Source organism: Mauremys mutica, chromosome 10 (genome assembly GCF_020497125.1).
Source record: "Mauremys mutica isolate MM-2020 ecotype Southern chromosome 10, ASM2049712v1, whole genome shotgun sequence".
NCBI classification, from domain to species: domain Eukaryota; kingdom Metazoa; phylum Chordata; order Testudines; family Geoemydidae; genus Mauremys; species Mauremys mutica.
Window position 1 is genome coordinate 52,462,244 of NC_059081.1, and position 10,194 is coordinate 52,472,437.

The window sequence follows — 10,194 nt, forward strand, 5'->3', positions numbered from 1 at the left end:
GATTAAAAAAATAATCGCGATTAAGTGCTCAATTAAAAAAATTAATCAAGATTAATAACAATTAATCGCACTGTTAAACGATTATAGAATACCATTTATATAAATATTTTTGGATCTTTTCTACATTTTCAAATATATTGATTTCAATTACAACACAATACAAAGTGTACAGTGCTCACTTTATATTTATTTTGATTACAAGTATTTGCACTGTAAAAATACCAAAATAAATGTTTTTCAATTCACCTAATACAAGTACTGTAGTGCAATCCATTTATCATGAACGTTGAACGTACAAATGTAGAATTACGTGCAAAAAATACTGCATTCAAAAATAAAATAATCTAAAATTTTTCTGTCCTCCTTGTTCAGTCAGACAAATAAGTTTGTTTATATTTGCAGGAGATAATGCTGCCCACTTCCTGTTTATGTCACCTGAAAGTGAGAACAGCTGTTCTTGTGGCATTATTGTAGCCGGCGTTGCAAGATATTTATGTGCCAGATGCATTAAAGATTCACATGTCCCTTTATGCTTCAACCACCATTCCAGGGAACATGCATCCATGCTGATGACAGTTTCTGCTCGATAACAATCCAAAGCAGAGCTGACCAACGCATGTTCATTTTCATTATCCGAGTCAGATGCCACCAGCAGAAGGTTGATTTTCTTTTTTGGTGTTTCAGGTTCTGTAGTTTCTGCATCAGAGTGTTACTCTTTTAAGACTTCTGAAACCAAGCTCCACACCTCATCCCTCTCAGATTTTGGAAGGCACTTCAGAGTCTTAAACCTTGAGTCAAGTGCTGTAGCTATTTTTAGAAATCTCACATTGGTACCTTCTTTGTGTTTTGTCAAATCTGCAGTGAAAGTGTTCTTAAAATGAACAACATGTGCTGGGCTGGATCATCATCCAAGACTGCTATAACATGAAATATATGGCAGAATGCAGGTAAAACAGAGCAGGGGACATACAATTCTCCCCCAAGGAGTTCAGTCACAAATTTAATTAATGCATTTTTTTAAAATGAGCATGATTAGCATGGAAGCATGTCCTCTGGAATGGTGGCCAAAGCTTGAAGGGGCATATGAATGTTTAGCATATCTGGCACATAAATACCTTGCAATGCCAGCTACAAACGTGCCATGCAAATGCCTGTTCTCAGTTTCTGGTGAAACTGTAAATAAGAAGAGGGCAGCATTATCTCCTGTAAATGTAAACAAATTTGTTTGTCTTAGCAATTGGCTGAAGGAGAAGTAGGATTGAGTGGACTTGTAGGCTCTGAAGTTTTACATTGGTTTTTTTTTTAGTGCAATTATGTAATTAAAAAAATCTACATTTGTAAATTTGTAAACTTTCACGATAAAGAGATTACACTTGAATAAGGTGAATTGAAAAATACTATTTTTATCATTTTTACAGTGCAAATATTTGTAATAAAAATCTACACTTTGATTTTAATTACAACACAGAATATGATATATATGAAAATGTAGAAAACCATCCAAAATATTTAATAAATTTCAATTTGTATTCTATTTTTTAACAGTGCGATTAAAACTGTGATTAATCACAATTAATTTTTTTGAGTTAATTGCGTGAGTTAACTGGAATTAATCGACAGCCCTAAAATTTACTAAGCTTTCGCAGCATAAATCCCAAATACAGTTTCTGAACTCAAGAGCAAAGATATGTGAATTTAATGATAAATGTATTAAATGGTTTGCTTGTCAGCTCATGAAAGAAGAGACTCATGTTCCAGAAAGTAGATAAGAGAGTATAAAAACCTACCAATATTCCAAGAATTTTTAAGATTTTTTTTATAGCAGATAGTCTAGAACAGGGGTCAGCAACCTCTGGCATGTGGCTCACCAGGGTAAGCAGGGTAATCCCTCGGCCCGCGCCGCTTCCTGCCGCCCCCCTTGGCCTGCGACGGTGAACTGTAGTCAGTGGGAGCTGCGATCGGCCGAACCTGCCGATGCGTCAGATAAACAAACTGGCCCGGCCCACCAGGGTGCTTACCCTGGTGGAGCCGTGTGCCAGAGGTTGCCAACCCCTGGTCTAGAACTTGAAAATGATCTTCAAAATATGAGTTCATCATGCCTTTCAGATGCTAAATGTTCCATGTGAGAGACAGAAATTGAGAACAAGAACTCAACAGCTTTGAAAGGAACAAAACTACCCAGGACTGGATGGTTTGAAATAGAGAATTTTGTAAAGCCTTAAATTTAAAAAAAATCCATGTCTGATTTAGGCTTTCAAGTTGTTGTTAAATGGTGGGTTTCCAACTAAGTATTTTATTTTTTCAGCTATTTCTAAATGCAAGAAAATACAGATATGCTTGCAAATCACAATGTCCAATTCTTAATCATGTTTATATACATTTTGTTAAAGACATTAAACAAATGAAGAACGTAACATATCCAGATGAAATAGACAGTTTCTCTTTGAGGTATTTAGGCATTCTGTTAAATCATGGTTCTCAGGTAAATCAAAAGAACTTTAAGTTGGCCAAACATGGACTTCAATGGGAGCAGAGTTAGGACCAGGTTAAGAGATTTTGAAAATTCCACAATCAGGTGCTAAAGCCAAATCCTGCAAACACTCACATACGTAAATAACTTTCCTCACACAAATAGAATAATTGGGTTCAAGATGGGAACTCTACAAAATATGTAGTTTATTGTGTTTGGCTTGAAGATAAACTTTTGTAAAATTTGATCGATAACCAATAATATGATTTTAACATATAGCTTGAGGAGGTCTAGGCTTGAAGGAGTGAGTGCTGATCAGGTGGCACACCCTGATGCGAGAATCTTAGCATATTGTCAGGAATATTTGTTACTTAATACCAATATATAACCATGCTCACTTAGACCACTGACACATGCATGTGCACAACTTTACTCGCATGAGTAGTCCTACTGAACTCAACGAGACCACTCAGACAAGTAAAGTTCATAGATTCCAAGTCAAAACGGACCACTGTGATTATTTAATCTGCCCTCCTGCATAACACAGGCCATAGAAATTCCCCCCAAAAAGTTCTGTTTCACAATTACATATGTGCATACATTTCTATATGACTGGGACCTTAACTTGAAGTGGAGATATCCTCTGATGGTTTAAAAAAACCCAACCTGATAATAAATGAAAATGGGATATATGAAAATATGTAATGTTTCCCTTTTCCCTGATTTGTATGTGGGCACAGTAGCTACAGGACAGAACTGGACACTGTACTCTAGCTGAGGCCTCACCATTGCCAAGCACAGTGGAACAATTACCTTCCACGTCTTACATGCAACACTCCTGTTAATATACTCCAGAATAATATTAGCTTTTTTCTAAACTGCATCACCGTTTTGACTCTGATTCAACTTCTGATCCACTGTAACTCCAAGATCATTTTCAGTAGGACTACCACCTTTCCAGATATTCCCCATTTTATAGTTGTGCGTTTTATTTTTCCTTCCTAAGTGAAGCACTTATCTTTACTGAATTTTGTCTTGTTGATTTCAGACCAATTCTCCAATTTGTCAAGGTTATTTTGAATTTTAATCCTGTCCTCTAAAGTACTCCTAGCCCCTCCCAGCTTGGTGTCATGTGCAGATTTTATAGGCATACTCTCCTCGCCATTATCCAAGTCATACCCAGGACTGACCCCTGTGGTACCTCACTAGAATCTTCCTCCCAGTTTGACAGTGAACCATTGACAACTCTGTTTTGAGTATGGTTTTTCAAGCAGTTTGCACCCATCTTATAGTACTTACACCTAGAGCACATTTCCCTAGTTTTCTTATGAGAATGGCATGTGGAACTAAAGTTTTACTAAAATGTATCGCTTCTCCTACATCACTAGGCCAGTAACCCTGTCAAAGAAGGAAATTAGGTTGGTTTGGCATGATTTGTTCCTTATAACCCTATTATTTCCTAGGTGCATACAAACTGATTGTTTAATAATCTATTCCAGTATCTTTGCAGGTATTGGAGTTAGGGTGACTGGTCTATAATTCCCAGATCTTATTTGCACTTCTCCAGTCCTCTGAGACCTTACCTCTCCTCCATGAGTTCTCAAATATAATTGCTAGTGGTTCCAAGATTGCTTCAGCTAGTTCACTAAGTAACCTAAGATAAAATTTATTAGCTCCCATAGACATGGATACATTTAAATAATCTTTAACTTGTTCTTTCCTATTTTGACTTGCATTCTTTCTTCCTTGTTGTTAGTATTAATAGTATTGAGTATCTGGTCACCATTAACCTTTTTAGTGAAGGCTGAAGCAAAATAGGCATTAAACCCATCAGCCTTCTTGTTGTCATCAGTTATTAGCTCTCCTTCTCCTCCAAGTAGAGGACATACACTTTCTTTTCTCTCTCTCTTGCTCCTAATGTATTTAAAGGATCTCTTCTTATTGCGTTTTATGTCCTGTGCTAAGTATGACTTATTTTGTGCCTTAGGGCTTGGCTACACTCCAAACTCCAAAGCGCTGCCACGGGAGTGCTCCCGCAGCAGCACTTTGAAGTGTGAGTGTGGTCGTGGCGCCAGCGCTGGGAGAGAGCTCTCCCAGCGCTGCAGGTACTCCACCTCCCCGAGGGGATTAGCTTACAGCGCTGTTTTTTCACACCCCTGAGCAAGAAAGTTGCAGCGCTGTAAAGCGCCAGTGTAGCCAAGGCCTTAGTTAGTTTGATTTTGTTCCTACATGTCTGTGCTATTCTTTTGTACTCCTCCTTAGCAATTAGTCCATATTTCCACTTTTTGTAGGATTCCTCTTTGATTTTCAGGTTATTAAAGAGCTCCTGATGGAGCCATATCAGCGTCTTACTATTCTTCCTATCTTTCCTTTGCATTGTGATAGTTTGCTATTGTGTCTTCAATATTGTCCCCTGGAGAAACTGCCAGCTCTCCTGGACTCTTTTTCCCTTAGATTTTCTTCCCAGGGGACCTTACCTGCCAATTCTCTGCGTTTCTTCAAGTGTGATTTCTGCTGCTCTCACTCCTTACTTTCCTTAAATCTATCATTTCATGATCATTTTCACACAATTTGCCTTCCACCTTCAGATTTGCTACCAATTCCACAGAATCAAGTCTAAAATGACTGCCCCCCCCGGGTATTTCTGCCACTTTCTGAAACAAAAAGGTGTTCCCAATACATTCTAAGAATTTATTAAACATTTTGTGTTTTGCTGTGCTCCATTTCCAGAAAATATCTGGGTAGTTAAAGTCCCCCATGGGTCTGGTGTTTTAGATACTTATTATGTGTTCTAGTAATACCTGATCCACTCCCTCTTCCTGATTTGGTGGTCTACAGTAGACCCCTATCACCATGTCATCCCTATTTCTCCCTCCCCCATCCCTTTGTCTACCCAGAGACTTTCCACTGCTCTCTGCTCTCCTTCTGGATCTCAGAACAAATGTATATATTTTTGATGTATAGTCTCAGCATCTCTTCCCTTTTCGTCCTGTCCTGGCTGAACAAGCTATACCCCTCTTTACCAATATTCCAGGCAATCTGTGATGCCAATTAAGTCATCCCCTACTAATATCCTTCTTGTTGCTCCTATGACCCTATTGTCATTTTCCATGTTCCCCGCCACATCTAGCTCTTTGTTAAGTTCACCTTTTTCATGCTTACATCCAGGCTTTTGTCACCTGCCCCCTTTGAATGTAATCTAAAGCCCTCCTCACCATGGTGCATGAAGATGCTCTTCCCATTCTAGATCAGGTGACCCATCTCTTCTGAGCAGACCTTTTTCCTAGGACAGCATCCCGCAGTCCAGGAACCCAAACCCTCTGGTTGACACCAGTTGCGCAGCCACTCAGTCATTTCCAGGATGCATGTGCCCCTGCGTGAGCCCTGACCCTCAACTGGGAGGATGGATGAGAACAGAATATGTACCCTCGCTCCTTCGCCCTCTGGACCTTCCTGTCCGAGACGATGTCAGATGTTTTATCCAGACTCAGCCCTTATTTTAATGGGTGATGTGGATTTGTTCAAAGAATCTTTTTGGACAAGCTCCAGCCTATTATTTTGGCACCACATGTCCCTGTTTATCAGTACTTTGAACAGGAAATAACATATTTCAGATTTTGTGGTGTAGTAATAGTTCTATATTTGCTGTTGTATTGTTGGCTGTTGGCTCTGACTTCTGAGATGCCAAGAACCTATTGGGCAATGAGTACCTTTGACTGCAATTGACTTTAAAGGAATTTGAGTGTCATCAGCACCTGGCAGAAGGCTGGTTTCCTCATAGGACTGGCTCTGTACTGATCATATCTGCTCAGTCTTTTCCAGTCTCATTGAAACCAAAGCGCACCCCCCTTTTTTTTTCAAAACGTACTAGCTCTCTCAATACAGTTTACCATTCTATCTTATAGCCAAATCCAATTTTTACTATAATCCTTTTACCATTTGCAGTGCCTCTTGAAAGGATTCCTTCCCTCCCGCCCCCGTGCTCTGTTTAAATTTACAAGATCTCTCATATCTCCCAATATTAGAATTTTTGTCTCCCTAAGAATTTCATAGGCCTGGGGGGGTCACGTTTAATTTATTTCCTATTTTCCCCAGATGGAATGCACGTTAGCAAGTGGCCTTAATGTGTAGTATTCTTTCCACTTCCCTTCACATAATCTCATTGTGTGTTTCAGTGTTCTTCAATTTGGCCAAAGTCCAATAAGCCCAAAAATGATCGCATGCTGCATATATATGTTTAAGCTTTAATCTTGCTTTGATTTACATTATCCCTTTCAGTTACTGTGATGTCCCTGTAAATAAACCCCCTGCTACAAGCTTTCTTCAGTTAGAACCCTGATGCTGTAGGATACAGAATGACTTCTGGCCCTTGGAACCTTGTAGGAATTATCTTAAACCTGCTGCACATGTTATATCTCAATAGAGAGGTACAATACATACCGTATCAAGATGACAAATCTATTTTGTACAATACCTAAAAGATCTAGGAGTGAGGACTGAGAGATGACTGTACTTACCTTGCCATTGTCATGCATGTAGAACTCAGTTTGCCTCCATTTGGCGGTGGATCAATGGATAAATCCAGCTTGTCACTGGTGCCATTGCCTTCCTTGCTCCCCTATTGATGGAGGGAAAGAGAGTAATTGGCAACACCCCTTTACAGAGAGCAGATTATTGGGCCCTTTACCTATCCAGCTAGGCCAATTTAATTTTGAACCCTGTTTTACAAGCTGTGTTGTCTGAAATGGCTACATTCACTAAAGAATGAGTAGTTTGGACATAGTGCTGTTCAAATATTCCTAGCATACCCATGTCAGGAGCTGAGGGTATTGGTATTATTAATTATTAGTATTATTATTGCTGCTATTACTGAACTGACTGTTCAGTTTTGGCAGAGAAAGAAGATTAGTTTAATACGGTGCATTCTTCAGTGTATTTCTCAGCAATTTTACAGTAATATTATGACTATAATCCAGATACCAGTTTAGGAGAAGAGGAAAAATGCACTCTTCCCACCGTCCCCATTATTATACTACCAAAGTCATGACAGAGATCCAGTAATATGTGAGGCTTATCCAGCTGTTTCTTGATTTAGTCTGCAAGGTTCCTTCCTTCATGCAACTCTTTATATGTCTGAATCTGTTCTATATGTATGACTTTTTTTTTCTCCTGCCTTCTCTTTTTTTTTGGCATATTTATTTAATGCTATTTTATCATCTTCCTTATGTTTATCCTCCAGATTTCCTTTCCTGCTTTCCTTATTCTTACATCACATTTTTATAGCTGGTTGACATACTGGTTATAAATAAGTTTTCGGGTTAGGGTTACAGAGTCCTTTTCTCTGTTTGTGAATAACCATCCTTGATTTCCATGAACATATTCATTCTTTATTCACAACATAAGCCATGTGAACAATTTTCAGCCTATGGATTACTTTAATTCAGTGAGAGTTAAGCATATGTTGAAGACCTTTGCTGAATAGGAATGGATTAAACACATGCAGAAAGTTAATTGTGTGTTTAATTGCTTTTATATTGAGTGGGCTCCAGTTTTAGCATTTCTGCTCTGCAATGTGTCAGTAAAGCACAGAGAAAACATTTCTAGTGGTGTCACAGAGGACCCACTAACATAAAATTCTTCATCCAACAATACAGCTCACCAAACTGCTGCAAAATCAGCATAGTGCCATATACATTTCCATTAAAATCTAGAGCACATTTAAAAAAAAAACAAAAACAAACACACCAACCAACCAAACCCAACAGATTTATGTTAGTCAACAGCGGGAGACCTGAATGCACATCGGAATTCAAAAGTTCATTTGAAACCAGACAGAATAAATTATACTCAATTAATTATTCTGTTTTACTAAACATCAATAATTACTATATATATATATATTTAGATTAACTTTTATTATATACTTATATCATCTCTTCTGCCTTTCTCACACTTTCTCTGGAATTGGAAAATTCTATCACAAGCTGTATGGGTAATATCGCGATCTGAGCAGCTAACAAGGATTTAGTTTGGAACTGATTAAAACTCTTTATTATTGGCTCAATTCAACCCTCATTAAAGTCAGTAGAAAGACTCCGTGGGAGATGGAGCTGGCCCTATAGCAGGAAGCCCTCTTTAACTCCTTATGCCATTTCTTCCCAGGCCCAGGTCTTAGCTCCCTGACTAGTAAAAAGTAATTGGTATGACATTCCAGTCCAAAATATATTTATAGCTATACATACACACACTTAAAGAGACTGAATTTATCATTGCATGGTGAGGGGAAGAATTCATGACAGCCTGGAAAGCATGGAGTCAGTATGGCAGTATGGCTGGCTAATTATACTGAACCCAAAATCCTGGCTTCAACATTCCAGTTCAAGGAATCAGTGCAGGATGCCTTGTTCTCTCAATAATGTCCTGCTCTGCATTCCTCACAGAAAGCATAGTTATTATTTGACAGTGCTGACCCCTTGGTCCACGGCTGTGAATTATGTACTCTAAAAACAATAGAAACCATGGAACCTTTGATGCTGCAAAGATCATTATTAAGACACACAATATTTTCTGCCATAAAATACATGAATTTTGTATAGAAGTAAACACTCCAGAGTGGTTTCTTGCCAACTTCTCCCTGCCCCCATATGCGTGTGCATTCCCCCAGAAATGTACCAGGGCACCAACTGCATATTTTTCACACGAATGGGCTGCCAGTGACTCAGATGATAGCGAACTTTGCTTCTCAGCTTCCCACCCCTATCTCCAGTTTTAGATTTAAAAGGGACACGATGTTTCAGTAACACTGACAGACCCCAGTCTTTATAAGGTGGGATTGAACCTGGGACCTCTGGAGCTTAGTGCATGAGCCTCTACTGCATGAGATACTAGCCATAGCCCTGATGAGGTTTAGTTTGTTCTTGGGGGGATTGTAGAGCAGACTCATTAATCTCACTCTCTAAGTGGTTTTGGTGCCACTAGATGGGACAGAACACCACACGCAGGCGGCGTGTGGGCTACACTTGTTCATTGGTGTAATGTAACAAATATAAGAAAATTCACAGATTGAATCAGTAAGAAGTTGAAGAACAGGGTTACATGGTGACATTGTTTTTCCAGCTCAGCACATGATGGTACCTTCGCCCACCAACAGAATATTTCATACAAACAGTCTTAACTCATCCTAGGAGGAAAATATTTTTCGTTGCCATCCCGCTTGTCAAGAGGCATTGCAATTCTGACAATGCATTTAATGAATTCTCCAGTTGCTGCACATTCAAGTTCCATCCTCTGTTTTTAAGCTGCCATGATTCTACCACCAACGTCCAGGGAAACATTTTGGTGCAAAAACTCTAATGAGGAAAAAGTGCTGTCTTTTAGTAGAGCGATGCTTAATTAACAATAATTAATTAGACAAATCCTGGAAAATCATGCTCTTACCATTTGAGACAACAGCTCAGAATGGAAAAATGTTGACAGCTGGATATTTTTCTCAGTTAAAAACTAAACACATTTGGTACATACTAAAAAAAAAGAAAGAAAGGTGCTATTGCTTAATAAAGAGTAAATATTTTCATTCATGTAAAAATGACTTTTTGATCCTAAGCTGCTCCCAAGTCTAACATTCTTAGAATATCTATACTCATAGAAGTGATAGATGGACAGGACCTATATTAAGTCCTCCAGTCCCTGGACATACGGGTTTCCTTCTAACTTTATATTTCTAT